Source organism: Syngnathus leptorhynchus, unplaced genomic scaffold (genome assembly GCF_054491065.1).
Source record: "Syngnathus leptorhynchus isolate UIUO unplaced genomic scaffold, UIUO_Slep HiC_scaffold_423, whole genome shotgun sequence".
Taxonomy (NCBI): domain Eukaryota; kingdom Metazoa; phylum Chordata; class Actinopteri; order Syngnathiformes; family Syngnathidae; genus Syngnathus; species Syngnathus leptorhynchus.
The window spans coordinates 7,501-27,500 of NW_028232369.1; positions in this window are offsets into that span (position 1 = coordinate 7,501).

Sequence of the window (20,000 nt, forward strand, 5' to 3'; positions counted from 1 at the left end):
GAGCTCCATAGCCCCGGAGCTCCATAGCCCCGGAGCTCCAGAGCTCCATAGCCCCGGAGCTCCATAGCCCCGGAGCTCCATAGCCCCGGAGCTCCATAGCCCCGGAGCTCCATAGCCCCAGAGCTCCATACTTCCATAGCCCCAGAGCTCCATAGCTCCATACTTCCATAGCTCCAGCCGCGGAGGGTGCTGGCTGGTGGCTCCATAGCTCCATACTTCCATACTTGCAGCCACGGAGTTGGCTAAAATTGCACTAAGTGCGAAAGCCCATTCATTTACAACGGCGTGTCCGCCAGGCGGCGACATTTCCCCGTTACCGGTGGCTGCGCGGCGGGTGAGTGACAGAGCTTATCCGAGCGGCTGGAACTCTGCGCCGGCGTGGTCGAGCGTGAGGCCCCGGCCCTTTGGCTGCCTGGTACCTAAAACACTTCCATTGATCCAGCCACGGAGGGTGCTGGCTGGTGGCTCCATAGCTCCATAGCTCCATACCTCCAGAGCTCCAGAGCTCCATAGCACCAGAGCTCCATAGCTCCATAGCACCAGAGCTCCATAGCTCCATAGCACCAGAGCTCCATAGCTCCATAGCACCAGAGCTCCATAGCTCCATAGCACCAGAGCTCCATAGCTCCATAGCACCAGAGCTCCATAGCTCCATAGCACCAGAGCTCCATAGCTCCATAGCTCCAGCCTGGGTGGCTGGTGGCTCCATAGCTCCATACTTCCATAGCTCCAGTCAGAGAGTGTGCTAAAATTGCACTAAGTGCGAAAGCCCATTCATTTACAACGGCGTGTCCACAAGGCGGCGACATTTCCCCGTTACCGGTGGCTGCGCGGCGGGTGAGTGACAGAGCTTATCCGAGCGGCTGGAACTCTGCGCCGGCGTGGTCGAGCGTGAGGCCTCGGCCCTTTGGCTGCCTGGTACCTAAAACACTTCCATTGATCCAGCCACGGAGGGTGCTGGCTGGTGGCTCCATAGCTCCATAGCTCCATACCTCCAGAGCTCCAGAGCTCCATAGCACCAGAGCTCCATAGCTCCATAGCACCAGAGCTCCATAGCACCAGAGCTCCATAGCACCAGAGCTCCATAGCTCCATAGCACCAGAGCTCCATAGCTCCATAGCACCAGAGCTCCATAGCTCCATAGCACCAGAGCTCCATAGCTCCATAGCTCCATAGCACCAGAGCTCCATAGCTCCATAGCACCAGAGCTCCATAGCTCCATAGCACCAGAGCTCCATAGCTCCATAGCACCAGAGCTCCATAGCTCCATAGCACCAGAGCTCCATAGCTCCATAGCACCAGAGCTCCATAGCTCCATAGCACCAGAGCTCCATAGCTCCATAGCACCAGAGCTCCATAGCTCCATAGCACCAGAGCTCCATAGCTCCATAGCACCAGAGCTCCATAGCTCCATAGCTCCAGGGCTCCATAGCTCCAGGGCTCCATAGCTCCATAGCTCCAGGGCTCCATAGCTCCAGGGCTCCAGGGCTCCATAGCTCCATACCTCCAGAGCTCCATAGCTCCATACTTCCAGAGCTCCATAGCTCCATAGCTCCATACTTCCATAGCTCCAGCCGCGGAGGGTGCTGGCTGGTGGCTCCATAGCTCCATACTTCCATACTTGCAGCCACGGAGTTGGCTAAAATTGCACTAAGTGCGAAAGCCCATTCATTTACAACGGCGTGTCCGCCAGGCGGCGACATTTCCCCGTTACCGGTGGCTGCGCGGCGGGTGAGTGACAGAGCTTATCCGAGCGGCTGGAACTCTGCGCCGGCGTGGTCGAGCGTGAGGCCCCGGCCCTTTGGCTGCCTGGTACCTAAAACACTTCCATTGATCCAGCCACGGAGGGTGCTGGCTGGTGGCTCCATAGCTCCATAGCTCCATAGCACCAGAGCTCCATAGCTCCATAGCACCAGAGCTCCATAGCTCCATAGCACCAGAGCTCCATAGCTCCATAGCACCAGAGCTCCAGAGCTCCATAGCACCAGAGCTCCAGAGCTCCATAGCACCAGAGCTCCATAGCTCCATAGCACCAGAGCTCCAGAGCTCCATAGCACCAGAGCTCCATAGCTCCATAGCACCAGAGCTCCATAGCTCCATAGCACCAGAGCTCCATAGCTCCATAGCACCAGAGCTCCATAGCTCCATAGCACCAGAGCTCCATAGCTCCATAGCTCCAGGGCTCCATAGCTCCAGGGCTCCATAGCTCCATAGCTCCAGGGCTCCATAGCTCCAGGGCTCCAGGGCTCCATAGCTCCAGGGCTCCAGGGCTCCATAGCTCCATACCTCCAGAGCTCCATAGCTCCATACTTCCAGAGCTCCATAGCTCCATAGCGCCATACTTCCATAGCTCCATAGCTCCATACTTCCATAGCACCAGAGCTCCATAGCTCCAGAGCTCCATAGCTCCAGCCTGGGTGGCTGGTGGCTCCATAGCTCCATACTTCCATAGCTCCAGTCAGAGAGTTGGCGAAAATTGCACTAAGTGCGAAAGCCCATTCATTTACAACGGCGTGTCCACAAGGCGGCGACATTTCCCCGTTACCGGTGGCTGCGCGGCGGGTGAGTGACAGAGCTTATCCGAGCGGCTGGAACTCTGCGCCGGCGTGGTCGAGCGTGAGGCCTCGGCCCTTTGGCTGCCTGGTACCTAAAACACTTCCATTGATCCAGCCACGGAGGGTGCTGGCTGGTGGCTCCATAGCTCCATAGCTCCATAGCTCCATAGCTCCATAGCTCCATACTTCCATAGCTCCATACTTCCATAGCTCCAGACTTCCATAGCTCCATAGCTCCATAGCTCCATAGCTCCATACTTCCAGAGCGCCATAGCTCCATAGCACCAGAGCTCCAGAGCTCCATAGCTCCATAGCTCCATAGCCCCAGAGCTCCATAGCTCCATAGCTCCATAGCTCCAGAGCTCCATACTTCCATAGCTCCAGAGCTCCAGCCTGTCTGGTGGCTCCATAGCTCCATAGCTCCATACTTGCAGCCACGGAGCTGGCGAAAATTGCACTAAGTGCGAAAGCCCATTCATTTACAACGGCGTGTCCACAAGGCGGCGACATTTCCCCGTTACCGGTGGCTGCTTAGCGGGAGAGTGACAGAGCTTATCCGAGCGGCTGGAACTCTGGGCCGGCCTGGTCGAGCGGCTGGCCTCGGTAGTTGAGGTACCAGGGGCGGGCTGGGGAGCTCCAGGCGGGGCTTGTGAGAGAGTGTAGCCGAGCGGCTGGAACTCTGGGCCGGCGTGGTTGAGCAGCATGCCCGCGGAGGTGGCTCTTCCATAGGCACGGAGGGTGCTGGAGCTCCACACTTCCCTAGGCACGGAGGGTGCTGGAGCTCCACACTTCCATAGCTCCAGGCACGGAGGGTGCTGGAGCTCCACACTTCCATAGGCACGGAGGGTGCTGGAGCTCCATACTTCCATAGCTCCAGGCACGGAGGGTGCTGGAGCGCCACACTTCCATAGGCAGGGAGGGTGCTGGAGCTCCACACTTCCATAGGCACGGAGGGTGCTGGAGCTCCACACTTCCATAGGCAGGGAGGGTGCTGGAGCTCCACACTTCCATAGGCAGGGAGGGTGCTGGAGCTCCACACTTCCATAGGCAGGGAGGGTGCTGGAGCTCCACACTTCCATAGGCAGGGAGGGTGCTGGAGCTCCACACTTCCATAGGCAGGGAGGGTGCTGGAGCTCCACACTTCCATAGGCAGGGAGGGTGCTGGAGCTCCACACTTCCATAGGCAGGGAGGGTGCTGGAGCTCCACACTTCCATAGGCAGGGAGGGTGCTGGAGCTCCACACTTCCATAGGCAGGGAGGGTGCTGGAGCTCCACACTTCCATAGGCAGGGAGGGTGCTGGAGCTCCACACTTCCATAGGCAGGGAGGGTGCTGGAGCTCCACACTTCCATAGGCAGGGAGGGTGCTGGAGCTCCACACTTCCATAGGCAGGGAGGGTGCTGGAGCTCCACACTTCCATAGGCAGGGAGGGTGCTGGAGCTCCACACTTCCATAGGCAGGGAGGGTGCTGGAGCTCCACACTTCCATAGGCAGGGAGGGTGCTGGAGCTCCACACTTCCATAGGCAGGGAGGGTGCTGGAGCTCCACACTTCCATAGGCAGGGAGGGTGCTGGAGCTCCACACTTCCATAGGCAGGGAGGGTGCTGGAGCTCCACACTTCCATAGGCAGGGAGGGTGCTGGAGCTCCACACTTCCATAGGCAGGGAGGGTGCTGGAGCTCCACACTTCCATAGGCAGGGAGGGTGCTGGAGCTCCACACTTCCATAGGCAGGGAGGGTGCTGGAGCTCCACACTTCCATAGGCAGGGAGGGTGCTGGAGCTCCACACTTCCATAGGCAGGGAGGGTGCTGGAGCTCCACACTTCCATAGGCAGGGAGGGTGCTGGAGCTCCACACTTCCATAGGCAGGGAGGGTGCTGGAGCTCCACACTTCCATAGGCAGGGAGGGTGCTGGAGCTCCACACTTCCATAGGCAGGGAGGGTGCTGGAGCTCCACACTTCCATAGGCAGGGAGGGTGCTGGAGCTCCACACTTCCATAGGCAGGGAGGGTGCTGGAGCTCCACACTTCCATAGGCAGGGAGGGTGCTGGAGCTCCACACTTCCATAGGCAGGGAGGGTGCTGGAGCTCCACACTTCCATAGGCAGGGAGGGTGCTGGAGCTCCACACTTCCATAGGCAGGGAGGGTGCTGGAGCTCCACACTTCCATAGGCAGGGAGGGTGCTGGAGCTCCACACTTCCATAGGCAGGGAGGGTGCTGGAGCTCCACACTTCCATAGGCAGGGAGGGTGCTGGAGCTCCACACTTCCATAGGCAGGGAGGGTGCTGGAGCTCCACACTTCCATAGGCAGGGAGGGTGCTGGAGCTCCACACTTCCATAGGCAGGGAGGGTGCTGGAGCTCCACACTTCCATAGGCAGGGAGGGTGCTGGAGCTCCACACTTCCATAGGCAGGGAGGGTGCTGGAGCTCCACACTTCCATAGGCAGGGAGGGTGCTGGAGCTCCACACTTCCATAGGCAGGGAGGGTGCTGGAGCTCCACACTTCCATAGGCAGGGAGGGTGCTGGAGCTCCACACTTCCATAGGCAGGGAGGGTGCTGGAGCTCCACACTTCCATAGGCAGGGAGGGTGCTGGAGCTCCACACTTCCATAGGCAGGGAGGGTGCTGGAGCTCCACACTTCCATAGGCAGGGAGGGTGCTGGAGCTCCACACTTCCATAGGCAGGGAGGGTGCTGGAGCTCCACACTTCCATAGGCAGGGAGGGTGCTGGAGCTCCACACTTCCATAGGCAGGGAGGGTGCTGGAGCTCCACACTTCCATAGGCAGGGAGGGTGCTGGAGCTCCACACTTCCATAGGCAGGGAGGGTGCTGGAGCTCCACACTTCCATAGGCAGGGAGGGTGCTGGAGCTCCACACTTCCATAGGCAGGGAGGGTGCTGGAGCTCCACACTTCCATAGGCAGGGAGGGTGCTGGAGCTCCACACTTCCATAGGCAGGGAGGGTGCTGGAGCTCCACACTTCCATAGGCAGGGAGGGTGCTGGCACATCCACACTTCCAGCCACGGAGCATGCTGGCACTTCCACCTTGCTTGCTAAGTCGGCGTGATCTTGCCCAAAAAGTCCCTCCTCACCTCCAGCTGGAAGTGGAAAAAAATCCTCCACCTGCTTGGCCGAGGTTCTGGAAGCCAGCAGCTCGCAGAATGTTGCCAAAGTTTCACTGGAAGGAAAAGAAAAGAGAAGACCGAGTGCGCATTTCACCTACCGCCGAATGTCCACAAGAGGGAAGTGTCACTCCGTCGCAGAATCTGCGCCGACGCACTCGGCACCCTTCGAATTTATGGTGCCGGTGCGGGTGTTCTGGGTGCAAAAAGGCCGCCCAAGTGGTAGAAAAAAATCAGACTTCGTCTCTTAGGTCGAAATTAATGCCAAGTTTTGAAATGCGCTGGCAGGGGTGGACCAGGGCCCGTTAGAAGTGCTTAGGCGAGGTCCTGGAAGCCTAACCCGGCGTGATCTTGTGCAAAAAGCCGCTGCTGAGCTCCAGCTGGAAGTGTAAAAAGAACCGGGCTGGATCAAAAAAAGAACCGGGCGGCCCGTTAAAATTGCTTAGCCGAGGTCCTGGAACCCTAACCCGGCGTGATCTTGTGCAAAAAGCCGCTGCTGAGCTCCAGCTGGAAGTGTAAAAAGAACCGGGCTGGTTCAAAAAAAGAACCGGGCGACCCTTTAGAAGTGCTTAGCCGAGGTCCTGGAAGCCTAACCCGGCGTGATCTTGTGCAAAAAGCCGCTGCTGAGCTCCAGCTGGAAGTGGAAAAAGAACCGGGCTGGATCAAAAAAGAACCGGGCTGGATCAAAAAAGAACCGGGCGGCCCGTTAAAATTGCTTAGCCGAGGTCCTGGAAGCCTAACACGGCGTGATCTTGTGCAAAAAAACCGCTCCCGAGCTCCAGCTGGAAGTGTAAAAAGAACCGGGCTGGATAAAAAAAGAACCGGGCTGGATCAAAAAAGAACCGGGCGACCCGTTAAAATTGCTTAGCCGAGGTCCTGGAAGCCTAACCCGGCGTGATCTTGTGCAAAAAGCCGCTGCTGAGCTCCAGCTGGAAGTGGAAAAAGAACCGGGCTGGATCAAAAAAGAACCGGGCTGGATCAAAAAAGAACCGGGCGGCCCGTTAAAATTGCTTAGCCGAGGTCCTGGAAGCCTAACACGGCGTGATCTTGTGCAAAAAACCGCTCCCGAGCTCCAGCTGGAAGTGTAAAAAGAACCGGGCTGGATAAAAAAAGAACCGGGCTGGATCAAAAAAGAACCGGGCGACCCGTTAAAATTGCTTAGCCGAGGTCCTGGAAGCCTAACACGGCGTGATCTTGTGCAAAAAGCCGCTCCCGAGCTCCAGCTGGAAGTGTAAAAAGAACCGGGCTGGATAAAAAAAGAACCGGGCTGGATCAAAAAAGAACCGGGCGACCCGTTAAAATTGCTTAGCCGAGGTCCTGGAAGCCTAACCCGGCGTGATCTTGTGCAAATAGCCGCTGCCGAGCTCCAGCTGGAAGTGTGAAAAGAACCGGGCTGGATAAAAAAAAGAACCGGGCTGGATCAAAAAAGAACCGGGCGACCCGTTAAAATTGCTTAGCCGAGGTCCTGGAAGCCTAACACGGCGTGATCTTGTGCAAAAAACCGCTCCCGAGCTCCAGCTGGAAGTGTAAAAAGAACCGGGCTGGATAAAAAAAGAACCGGGCTGGATCAAAAAAGAACCGGGCGACCCGTTAAAATTGCTTAGCCGAGGTCCTGGAAGCCTAACCCGGCGTGATCTTGTGCAAAAAGCCGCTCCCGAGCTCCAGCTGGAAGTGTAAAAAGAACCGGGCTGGATAAAAAAAGAACCGGGCTGGATCAAAAAAGAACCGGGCGACCCGTTAAAATTGCTTAGCCGAGGTCCTGGAAGCCTAACACGGCGTGTTCTTGTGCAAAAAGCCGCTCAAGCTCCAGCTGGAAGTGTAAAAAGAACCGGGCTGGATAAAAAAAAGAACCGGGCTGGATCAAAAAAGAACCGGGCGACCCGTTAAAATTGCTTAGCCGAGGTCCTGGAAGCCTAACACGGCGTGATCTTGTGCAAAAAGCCGCTCCCGAGCTCCAGCTGGAAGTGTAAAAAGAACCGGGCTGGATAAAAAAAGAACCGGGCTGGATAAAAAAAAGAACCGGGCGACCCGTTAAAATTGCTTAGCCGAGGTCCTGGAAGCCTAACACGGCGTGTTCTTGTGCAAAAAGCCGCTCCCGAGCTCCAGCTGGAAGTGTAAAAAGAACCAGGCTGGATAAAAAAAAGAACCGGGCTGGATCAAAAAAGAACCGGGCGACCCGTTAAAATTGCTTAGCCGAGGTCCTGGAAGCCTAACACGGCGTGATCTTGTGCAAAAAGCCGCTCCCGAGCTCCAGCTGGAAGTGTAAAAAGAACCGGGCTGGATAAAAAAAGAACCGGGCTGGATAAAAAAAAGAACCGGGCGACCCGTTAAAATTGCTTAGCCGAGGTCCTGGAAGCCTAACACGGCGTGTTCTTGTGCAAAAAGCCGCTCCCGAGCTCCAGCTGGAAGTGTAAAAAGAACCAGGCTGGATAAAAAAAAGAACCGGGCTGGATCAAAAAAGAACCGGGCGACCCGTTAAAATTGCTTAGCCGAGGTCCTGGAAGCCTAACACGGCGTGATCTTGTGCAAAAAGCCGCTCCCGAGCTCCAGCTGGAAGTGTAAAAAGAACCGGGCTGGATAAAAAAAGAACCGGGCTGGATAAAAAAAAGAACCGGGCGACCCGTTAAAATTGCTTAGCCGAGGTCCTGGAAGCCTAACACGGCGTGATCTTGTGCAAAAAGCCGCTCCCGAGCTCCAGCTGGAAGTGTAAAAAGAACCAGGCTGGATAAAAAAAGAACCGGGCTGGATCAAAAAAGAACCGGGCGACCCGTTAAAATTGCTTAGCCGAGGTCCTGGAAGCCTAACACGGCGTGTTCTTGTGCAAAAAGCCGCTCCCGAGCTCCAGCTGGAAGTGTAAAAAGAACCAGGCTGGATAAAAAAAAGAACCGGGCTGGTTCAAAAAAGAACCGGGCAACCCGTTAAAATTGCTTAGCCGAGGTCCTGGAAGCCTAACACGGCGTGTTCTTGTGCAAAAAGCCGCTCCCGAGCTCCAGCTGGAAGTGTAAAAAGAACCAGGCTGGATAAAAAAAAGAACCGGGCTGGATCAAAAAAGAACCGGGCGACCCGTTAAAATTGCTTAGCCGAGGTCCTGGAAGCCTAACACGGCGTGTTCTTGTGCAAAAAGCCGCTCCCGAGCTCCAGCTGGAAGTGTAAAAAGAACCAGGCTGGATAAAAAAAAGAACCGGGCTGGTTCAAAAAAGAACCGGGCAACCCGTTAAAATTGCTTAGCCGAGGTCCTGGAAGCCTAACACGGCGTGATCTTGTGCAAAAAGCCGCTCCCGAGCTCCAGCTGGAAGTGTAAAAAGAACCGGGCTGGATAAAAAAAGAACCGGGCTGGATAAAAAAAAAGAACCGGGCGACCCGTTAAAATTGCTTAGCCGAGGTCCTGGAAGCCTAACACGGCGTGATCTTGTGCAAAAAGCCGCTCCCGAGCTCCAGCTGGAAGTGTAAAAAGAACCAGGCTGGATAAAAAAAAGAACCGGGCTGGATCAAAAAAGAACCGGGCGACCCGTTAAAATTGCTTAGCCGAGGTCCTGGAAGCCTAACACGGCGTGATCTTGTGCAAAAAGCCGCTCCCGAGCTCCAGCTGGAAGTGTAAAAAGAACCAGGCTGGATAAAAAAAAGAACCGGGCTGGATCAAAAAAGAACCGGGCGACCCGTTAAAATTGCTTAGCCGAGGTCCTGGAAGCCTAACACGGCGTGTTCTTGTGCAAAAAGCCGCTCCCGAGCTCCAGCTGGAAGTGTAAAAAGAACCAGGCTGGATAAAAAAAAGAACCGGGCTGGATCAAAAAAGAACCGGGCGACCCGTTAAAATTGCTTAGCCGAGGTCCTGGAAGCCTAACACGGCGTGTTCTTGTGCAAAAAGCCGCTCCCGAGCTCCAGCTGGAAGTGTAAAAAGAACCAGGCTGGATAAAAAAAAGAACCGGGCTGGATCAAAAAAGAACCGGGCGACCCGTTAAAATTGCTTAGCTGAGGTCCTGGAAGCCTAACACGGCGTGATCTTGTGCAAAAAGCCGCTCCCGAGCTCCAGCTGGAAGTGTAAAAAGAACCGGGCTGGATAAAAAAAAAGAACCGGGCTGGTTCAAAAAAGAACCGGGCAACCCGTTAAAATTGCTTAGCCGAGGTCCTGGAAGCCTAACCCGGCGTGATCTTGCCCGAAAGTCGGCCTCTATACTTCCATTTTAGGTACCAGGGGCTATTAGTGTACTTGGTCCCACTAGTCAGTGTACTCATCCAGTTACCCCCCGTTTTCCAAAACACCATCGGCACGTATAAGGGGGGGACTCTTGAGAGAGATGAGGTATATGGCAGCGCAACACCAATCCGCTCCGCGCTGGTTCCCATGTCGGCTACGGATGAATAAAACCAGCCTGTCCCCCCTGGAGCTCACGAGACACGGAATTTTTTCTAAGTGCCAACGGCTCTTCCGAGCAAACGTGTCCGCTCCGGCTGGTTCCCCCGTCGGCCTCGAATGACGAAAAATGCCGGTCTCCGCCCGGAGCTCATGACAAACGAAAAATTTTCTAAGTGCCAACGGCACTAGCGAGCGAATGTGTCCGCTCGGCGCTGGTTCCCGGGTCGAACCCGGAAGACGAAAAACGCCGCTCTCCGCCCGGAGCTCATGACAAACGAAAAATTTTCTAAGTGCCAACGGCACTAGCGAGCGAATGTGTCCGCTCGGCGCTGGTTCCCGGGTCGAACCCGGAAGACGAAAAACGCCGCTCTCCGCCCGGAGCTCATGACAAACGAAAAATTTTCTAAGTGCCAACGGCACTAGCGAGCGAATGTGTCCGCTCGGCGCTGGTTCCCGGGTCGAACCCGGAAGACGAAAAACGCCGCTCTCCGCCCGGAGCTCATGACAAACGAAACATTTTCTAAGTGCCAACGGCACTAGCGAGCGAATGTGTCCGCTCGGCGCTGGTTCCCGGGTCGAACCCGGAAGACGAAAAACGCCGCTCTCCGCCCGGAGCTCATGACAAACGAAAAATTTTCTAAGTGCCAACGGCACTTGCGAGCGAATGTGTCCGCTCGGCGCTGGTTCCCGGGTCGGACCCGGAAGACGAAAAACGCCGGTCTCCGCCCGGAGCTCATGACAAACGAAAAATTTTCTAAGTGCCAACGGCACTAGCGAGCGAATGTGTCCGCTCGGCGCTGGTTCCCGGGTCGGACCCGGAAGACGAAAAACGCCGGTCCTCGCCTGGAGGTCCCAGCAAAATCGGCGAAAAAACGACTAAGTGTCAACTTTCGAAAAAACGACTAAGTGCCCACGGCTCTGCGGGGCTTGTGAGTCCGCCCCGCGCCGGTTCGGTGGTCGGCCTCAAAAAGCAAAAAATCAGCCTCTCTCCCTGGAGCTCACCTCGAGGTACCAGGGGGTGAGGTACCCGGGCTAAGGTGCAGTACCTTTTTTGGTCTTCAGGTGCGCCAGAGTACAATGAAATGGTCCCAGTAGTCAGTGTACTCATCGACTTTCCCCCCGTTTTCCAAAGCACCTCGTTTACGAGTATGGAGGAGATGGTGCTGGTCTCCCCACGGCGTCGGACACGCCGTCCTCGACAGCACAAGGTCGGATAGAAGACCTGGAAAGCGCCGTGGCACGCGCTGGAGGTGGGCACTTTGGCGAAAAAACGACTAAGTGTCAACTTTCGAAAAAACGACTAAGTGTCAACTTTCGAAAAAACGGCTAAGTGTCAACTTTCGAAAAAACGACTAAGTGTCACCTCTCTGAAAAAATGGCAAAGTGTCGCCTCTCTGAAATTTTTCTAAGTGCCCACGGCTCTGCGGGCTCGTGCATCCGAGCCGCGCCGGTTCTGCAACCGGCCTAGAATGACGAAAAATAACGGTCTCCTCCTGGAGCTCACAGCCAATTGTGGCGAAAAAGTGGCAAAGTGCCCACGGCCCTGCCGAGCTTTGGCGTCCGCTCAGCGCCGGTGCCGCAGTCGGCCTCGAATGACGAAAAATGACGGTCTCCTCCTGGAGCTCACAGCCAACTTGGCAAAAAGTTTCTAAGTGCCCACGGCCCTGCCGAGCTTTGGCGTCCGCCCAGCGCCGGTTCCGCAGTCGGCCTCGAATGACGAAAAATAACGGTCTCCTCCTGGAGCTCACAGCCAACTTGGCAAAAAGTTTCTAAGTGCCCACGGCCCTGCCGAGCTTTGGCGTCCGCTCAGCGCCGGTGCCGCAGTCGGCCTCGAATGACGAAAAATGACGGTCTCCTCCTGGAGCTCACAGCCAACTTGGCAAAAAGTTTCTAAGTGCCCACGGCCCTGCCGAGCTTTGGCGTCCGCCCAGCGCCGGTTCCGCAGTCGGCCTCGAATGACGAAAAATAACGGTCTCCTCCTGGAGCTCACAGCCAACTTGGCAAAAAGTTTCTAAGTGCCCACGGCCCTGCCGAGCTTTGGCGTCCGCTCAGCGCCGGTGCCGCAGTCGGCCTCGAATGACGAAAAATGACGGTCTCCTCCTGGAGCTCACAGCCAACTTGGCAAAAAGTTTCTAAGTGCCCACGGCCCTGCCGAGCTTTGGCGTCCGCCCAGCGCCGGTTCCGCAGTCGGCCTCGAATGACGAAAAATAACGGTCTCCTCCTGGAGCTCACAGCCAACTTGGCAAAAAGTTTCTAAGTGCCCACGGCCCTGCCGAGCTTTGGCGTCCGCTCAGCGCCGGTGCCGCAGTCGGCCTCGAATGACGAAAAATGACGGTCTCCTCCTGGAGCTCACAGCCAACTTGGCAAAAAGTTTCTAAGTGCCCACGGCCCTGCCGAGCTTTGGCGTCCGCCCAGCGCCGGTTCCGCAGTCGGCCTCGAATGACGAAAAATAACGGTCTCCTCCTGGAGCTCACAGCCAACTTGGCAAAAAGTTTCTAAGTGCCCACGGCCCTGCCGAGCTTTGGCGTCCGCCCAGCGCCGGGGTTCCGCAGTCGGCCTCGAATGACGAAAAATAACGGTCTCCTCCTGGAGCTCACAGCCAACTTGGCAAAAAGTTTCTAAGTGCCCACGGCCCTGCCGAGCTTTGGCGTCCGCCCAGCGCCGGTTCCGCAGTCGGCCTCGAATGACGAAAAATAACGGTCTCCTCCTGGAGCTCACAGCCAACTTGGCAAAAAGTTTCTAAGTGCCCACGGCCCTGCCGAGCTTTGGCGTCCGCTCAGCGCCGGTTCCGCAGTCGGCCTCGAATGACGAAAAATGACGGTCTCCTCCTGGAGCTCACAGCCAACTTGGCAAAAAGTTTCTAAGTGCCCACGGCCCTGCCGAGCTTTGGCGTCCGCCCAGCGCCGGTTCCGCAGTCGGCCTCGAATGACGAAAAATAACGGTCTCCTCCTGGAGCTCACAGCCAACTTGGCAAAAAGTTTCTAAGTGCCCACGGCCCTGCCGAGCTTTGGCGTCCGCTCAGCGCCGGTGCCGCAGTCGGCCTCGAATGACGAAAAATGACGGTCTCCTCCTGGAGCTCACAGCCAACTTGGCAAAAAGTTTCTAAGTGCCCACGGCCCTGCCGAGCTTTGGCGTCCGCCCAGCGCCGGTTCCGCAGTCGGCCTCGAATGACGAAAAATAACGGTCTCCTCCTGGAGCTCACAGCCAACTTGGCAAAAAGTTTCTAAGTGCCCACGGCCCTGCCGAGCTTTGGCGTCCGCCCAGCGCCGGTTCCGCAGTCGGCCTCGAATGACGAAAAATAACGGTCTCCTCCTGGAGCTCACAGCCAACTTGGCAAAAAGTTTCTAAGTGCCCACGGCCCTGCCGAGCTTTGGCGTCCGCCCAGCGCCGGTTCCGCAGTCGGCCTCGAATGACGAAAAATAACGGTCTCCTCCTGGAGCTCACAGCCAACTTGGCAAAAAGTTTCTAAGTGCCCACGGCCCTGCCGAGCTTTGGCGTCCGCTCAGCGCCGGTTCCGCAGTCGGCCTCGAATGACGAAAAATGACGGTCTCCTCCTGGAGCTCACAGCCAACTTGGCAAAAAGTTTCTAAGTGCCCACGGCCCTGCCGAGCTTTGGCGTCCGCCCAGCGCCGGTTCCGCAGTCGGCCTCGAATGACGAAAAATAACGGTCTCCTCCTGGAGCTCACAGCCAACTTGGCAAAAAGTTTCTAAGTGCCCACGGCCCTGCCGAGCTTTGGCGTCCGCTCAGCGCCGGTGCCGCAGTCGGCCTCGAATGACGAAAAATGACGGTCTCCTCCTGGAGCTCACAGCCAACTTGGCAAAAAGTTTCTAAGTGCCCACGGCCCTGCCGAGCTTTGGCGTCCGCCCAGCGCCGGTTCCGCAGTCGGCCTCGAATGACGAAAAATAACGGTCTCCTCCTGGAGCTCACAGCCAACTTGGCAAAAAGTTTCTAAGTGCCCACGGCCCTGCCGAGCTTTGGCGTCCGCCCAGCGCCGGTTCCGCAGTCGGCCTCGAATGACGAAAAATAACGGTCTCCTCCTGGAGCTCACAGCCAACTTGGCAAAAAGTTTCTAAGTGCCCACGGCCCTGCCGAGCTTTGGCGTCCGCCCAGCGCCGGTTCCGCAGTCGGCCTCGAATGACGAAAAATAACGGTCTCCTCCTGGAGCTCACAGCCAACTTGGCAAAAAGTTTCTAAGTGCCCACGGCCCTGCCGAGCTTTGGCGTCCGCTCAGCGCCGGTTCCGCAGTCGGCCTCGAATGACGAAAAATGACGGTCTCCTCCTGGAGCTCACAGCCAACTTGGCAAAAAGTTTCTAAGTGCCCACGGCCCTGCCGAGCTTTGGCGTCCGCCCAGCGCCGGTTCCGCAGTCGGCCTCGAATGACGAAAAATAACGGTCTCCTCCTGGAGCTCACAGCCAACTTGGCAAAAAGTTTCTAAGTGCCCACGGCCCTGCCGAGCTTTGGCGTCCGCTCAGCGCCGGTGCCGCAGTCGGCCTCGAATGACGAAAAATGACGGTCTCCTCCTGGAGCTCACAGCCAACTTGGCAAAAAGTTTCTAAGTGCCCACGGCCCTGCCGAGCTTTGGCGTCCGCCCAGCGCCGGTTCCGCAGTCGGCCTCGAATGACGAAAAATAACGGTCTCCTCCTGGAGCTCACAGCCAACTTGGCAAAAAGTTTCTAAGTGCCCACGGCCCTGCCGAGCTTTGGCGTCCGCCCAGCGCCGGTTCCGCAGTCGGCCTCGAATGACGAAAAATAACGGTCTCCTCCTGGAGCTCACAGCCAACTTGGCAAAAAGTTTCTAAGTGCCCACGGCCCTGCCGAGCTTTGGCGTCCGCCCAGCGCCGGTTCCGCAGTCGGCCTCGAATGACGAAAAATAACGGTCTCCTCCTGGAGCTCACAGCCAACTTGGCAAAAAGTTTCTAAGTGCCCACGGCCCTGCCGAGCTTTGGCGTCCGCTCAGCGCCGGTTCCGCAGTCGGCCTCGAATGACGAAAAATGACGGTCTCCTCCTGGAGCTCACAGCCAACTTGGCAAAAAGTTTCTAAGTGCCCACGGCCCTGCCGAGCTTTGGCGTCCGCCCAGCGCCGGTTCCGCAGTCGGCCTCGAATGACGAAAAATAACGGTCTCCTCCTGGAGCTCACAGCCAACTTGGCAAAAAGTTTCTAAGTGCCCACGGCCCTGCCGAGCTTTGGCGTCCGCCCAGCGCCGGTTCCGCAGTCGGCCTCGAATGACGAAAAATAACGGTCTCCTCCTGGAGCTCACAGCCAACTTGGCAAAAAGTTTCTAAGTGTCACATCTGTGAAAAAACGACTAAGTGTCAACTTTCGAAAAAACGGCTAAGTGTCAACTTTCGAAAAAACGGCAAAGTGTCACATCTCTGAAAAAACGGCTAAGTGTCGACTTTCGAAAAAACGGCTAAGTGTCAACTTTCGAAAAAACGGCAAAGTGTCACATCTCTGAAAAAACGGCTAAGTGTCACATCTCTGAAAAAACGGCTAAGTGTCACATCTCTGAAAAAACGGCTAAGTGTCGCCTCTCTGAAAAAACGGCAAAGTGTCAACTTTCGAAAAAACGACAGAGTGTCGCCTCTCTGAAAAAACGACTAAGTGTCGACTCTGAGAAAATGGCAAAGTGCCCACGGCTCTGCGGGCTCGTGCATCCGACCCGCGCCGGTTCCCCAGCCGGCCTGATATAAGGCAAAACCAGCCTCTCCGCCTGGAGCTCAGAGCCAACTTGGCGAATATTTTCTAAGTGCCCACGGCTCTGCGTGGCTACGGCGTCTGCCCAGCGCCGGTTCCTGGGTCGAACCCCGAGGACGAGGAATGCCGGTCTCCGCCTGGAGGTCCCAGCTTAATCGGCGAAAATTTTCTAAGTGCCCACGGCTCTGCCGGGCTCGTGCATCCGACCCGCGCCGGTTCCCCAGCCGGCCTGAAATAAGGCAAAACCAGGCTCTCCCCCTGGAGCTCAGAGCCAATTGTGGCGAAAAAACGACTAAGTGTCAACTTTCGAAAAAACGACTAAGTGTCAACTTTCCAAAAAAACGGCTAAGTGTCGACTTTCGAAAAAACGGCTAAGTGTCAACTTTCGAAAAAACGACTAAGTGTCGCCTCTGAAAAAACGACTAAGTGTCGCCTCTCTGAAAAAACGACTAAGTGCCCACGGCTCTGCGGGGCTTGTGAGTCCGCCCCGCGCCGGTTCGGCGGTCGGCCTCAAAAAGCGAAAAATCAGCCTCTCTCCCTGGAGCTCACCAAAAATTTGTCGAAATTTTTCTAAGTTCTCCTCGAGGTACCAGGGGGTGAGGTACCCGGGCTAAGGTGCAGTACCTTTTTTGGTCTTCAGGTGCGCCAGAGTACAATGAAATGGTCCCAGTAGTCAGTGTACTCATCGACTTTCCCCCCGTTTTCCAAAGCACCCCGTTTACGAGTATGGAGGAGATGGTGCTGGTCTCCCCACGGCGTCGGACACGCCGTCCTCGACAGCACAAGGTCGGATAGAAGACCTGAAAAGCGCCGTGGCACGCGCTGGAGGTGTCACTGTGGCGAAAAAGTGACTAAGTGTCAACTTTCGAAAAAACGGCTAAGTGTCAACTTTCGAAAAAACGGCTAAGTGTCAACTTTCGAAAAAACTGCTAAGTGTCAACTTTCGAAAAAACGACTAAGTGTCGCCTCTCTGAAAAAACGGCAAAGTGTCAACTTTCGAAAAAACGACTAAGTGTCAACTTTCGAAAAAACGACTAAGTGTCACCTCTCTGAAAAAATGGCAAAGTGTCAACTGCGAATGTGGTGGTGCATGGAAGGAAGTGGAGGACGGCCGCCTCCTTAAACACAGGCCGGAGAGGAGCGTCAGGGCCAGGCTCCTCAAACATGGACCGAGTGTCGCCCTTAACACAGACCAAGGGGAGGACGGCCGCCTCCTTAAACACAGGCCGGAGAGGAGCGTCAGGGCCAGGCTCCTCAAACATGGACCGAGTGTCGCCCTTAACACAGACCAAGGGGAGGACGGCCGCCTCCTTAAACACAGGCCGGAGAGGAGCGTCAGGGCCAGGCTCCTCAAACATGGACCGAGTGTCGCCCTTAACACGGACCAAGGGGAGGACGGCCGCCTCCTTAAACACAGGCCGGAGAGGAGCGTCAGGGCCAGGCTCCTCAAACATGGACCGAGTGTCGCCCTTAACACGGACCAAGGGGAGGACGGCCGCCTCCTTAAACACAGGCCGGAGAGGAGCGTCAGGGCCAGGCTCCTCAAACATGGACCGAGTGTCGCCCTTAACACAGACCAAGGGGAGGACGGCCGCCTCCTTAAACACAGGCCGGAGAGGAGCGTCAGGGCCAGGCTCCTCAAACATGGACCGAGTGTCGCCCTTAACACGGACCAAGGGGAGGACGGCCGCCTCCTTAAACACAGGCCGGAGAGGAGCGTCAGGGCCAGGCTCCTCAAACATGGACCGAGTGTCGCCCTTAACACGGACCAAGGGGAGGACGGCCGCCTCCTTAAACACAGGCCGGAGAGGAGCGTCAGGGCCAGGCTCCTCAAACATGGACAGAGTGTCGCCCTTAACACAGACCAAGCGGAGGACGGCCGCCTCCCTAAATACAGGCCGAACCGGAGCGCGAGTGTCGCTCCTTAAACACGGACCGAGTGGAGGACGGCCGCCTCCTTAAACACAGGCCGAACAAAATGACACAAAGTGTCAACTGCGAATGTTGTCCATCCAAGGAAGGAGCGTGATGCCCGGCCGGCTCCTTAAACACAGGCCGAGAGTCGCCCCGGACGGTCCGCCTCGCGGCGCCCGTCTGCTCGGATAAAATGACACAAAGTGTCAACTACGAATGTTGTCCATCCAAGGAGGGAGCGTGATGCCCGGCCGGCTCCGAAAACACAGGCCGAGAGTCGCCCCGGACGGTCCGCCTCGCGGCGCCCGTCTGCTCGGATAAAATGACACAAAGTGTCAACTGCGAATGTTGTCCATCCAAGGAAGGAGCGTGATGCCCGGCCGGCTCCTTAAACACAGGCCGAGAGTCGCCCCGGACGGTCCGCCTCGCGGCGCCCGCCCGCTCGGATAAAATGACACAAAGTGTCAACTACGAATGTTGTCCATCCAAGGAAGGAGCGTGATGCCCGGCCGGCTCCTTAAACACAGGCCGAGAGTCGCCCCGGACGGTCGCCTCGCGGCGCCCGTCTGCTCGGATAAAATGACACAAAGTGTCAACTACGAATGTTGTCCATCCAAGGAGGGAGCGTGATGCCCGGCCGGCTCCGAAAACACAGGCCGAGAGTCGCCCCGGACGGTCCGCCTCGCGGCGCCCGTCTGCTCGGATAAAATGACACAAAGTGTCAACTGCGAATGTTGTCCATCCAAGGAAGGAGCGTGATGCCCGGCCGGCTCCTTAAACACAGGCCGAGAGTCGCCCCGGACGGTCCGCCTCGCGGCGCCCGCCCGCTCGGATAAAATGACACAAAGTGTCAACTACGAATGTTGTCCATCCAAGGAAGGAGCGTGATGCCCGGCCGGCTCCTTAAACACAGGCCGAGAGTCGCCCCGGACGGTCGCCTCGCGGCGCCCGTCTGCTCGGATAAAATGACACAAAGTGTCAACTACGAATGTTGTCCATCCAAGGAGGGAGCGTGATGCCCGGCCGGCTCCGAAAACACAGGCCGAGAGTCGCCCCGGACGGTCCGCCTCGCGGCGCCCGTCTGCTCGGATAAAATGACACAAAGTGTCAACTACGAATGTTGTCCATCCAAGGAGGGAGCGTGAGGCCCGGCCGGCTCCGAAAACACAGGCCGAGAGTCGCCCCGGACGGTCCGCCTCTCGAGGCGCCCGCCCGCTCGGATAAAATGACACAAAGTGTCAACTACGAATGTTGTCCATCCAAGGAGGGAGCGTGATGCCCGGCCGGCTCCGAAAACACAGGCCGAGATTCGACCCCGGACGGGCCGTCTTCTCCCGGCGCCCGCCCGCGTACGCCCCCCATCCCCGGTCGCCCGTCTGCTCCCGGCGGGCCTCCGAGTACCCCCTCACCCAACTGACCGACTGGCACTCATGACCCGCCTTGGTAGGGCCTCCATCGGCCTCGGCTCGTCCGACGTCGGGTGGACGGTTCCTACCCACTGCGGGTCGCACTCTAGCGCCCCGGCCGCCGCGTGAGCGTGCGCTCCCCGCGCCGCCCCGCAGGCCCCGGCGCGACCGTACTGCGGCGAGACCGAGACGACCCGGTTTGGCATCCATCCCACCTAGCCACGATCCACGGAGGCCGAGCGAGCGGCTGAGTGTCGGGCGCCGCGCGTGCGAGCGTCCGCCGGCCGCGCCGGTCCTTCCGCGAATGTCGTTTCTCAAACCCTCCGGCTTGATAGCGGCGGCACCACGGGAAGCCGTCCACACACACACCGTCCGACCTCTATCCGAAAAGCCTTCCCGACCAACCGCGGTCGCGGGGGCGTCTGTCGCTCCGCATCGGGGGGGCGTATGGCTTCCGCGCTACGCGCTGCGGGCTCGGGGGGGCCGCAACGGCTGAGTCTGACTCGGCCGGGGCGCAGCTTCCCTCCCGGCAGTCAGCAATAGTGCCGATCGCGCCTGCCACCAGCCCCCTCCCCGACGGGTTCGTCGGCGCCGGCTGGCCGCCGTCCGCCTTCGTTCCCCGAGGGTTCCCAACCAGCGCCGATCCAACTCCGCATCCTGGCCGCACGCAGTGCGTGCCTCGCGCGGGTAAGTCGCCGGCGCAGCGCCGCAGCTCCCGACCCCCGCGTACGGGAATAGTTGAGGGCCTCAGCGGGCCGCACCGACCGAGTCCGACTCGGGCCGGGGCGCAGATTCCCGCTTGGGTGACCGAACGTTCTCTGCTCGGGCCGGAGGGCCGACGCCCGTCCCCCCCCGTCGTCCCCCACGGACCGCCTCCGAGGCCACTTCGCACGGCTCATCCTCGGCTCCCTACCAATGCTTAATCGATGGGGCCGCCCGGCCGGATTCGCGCCAC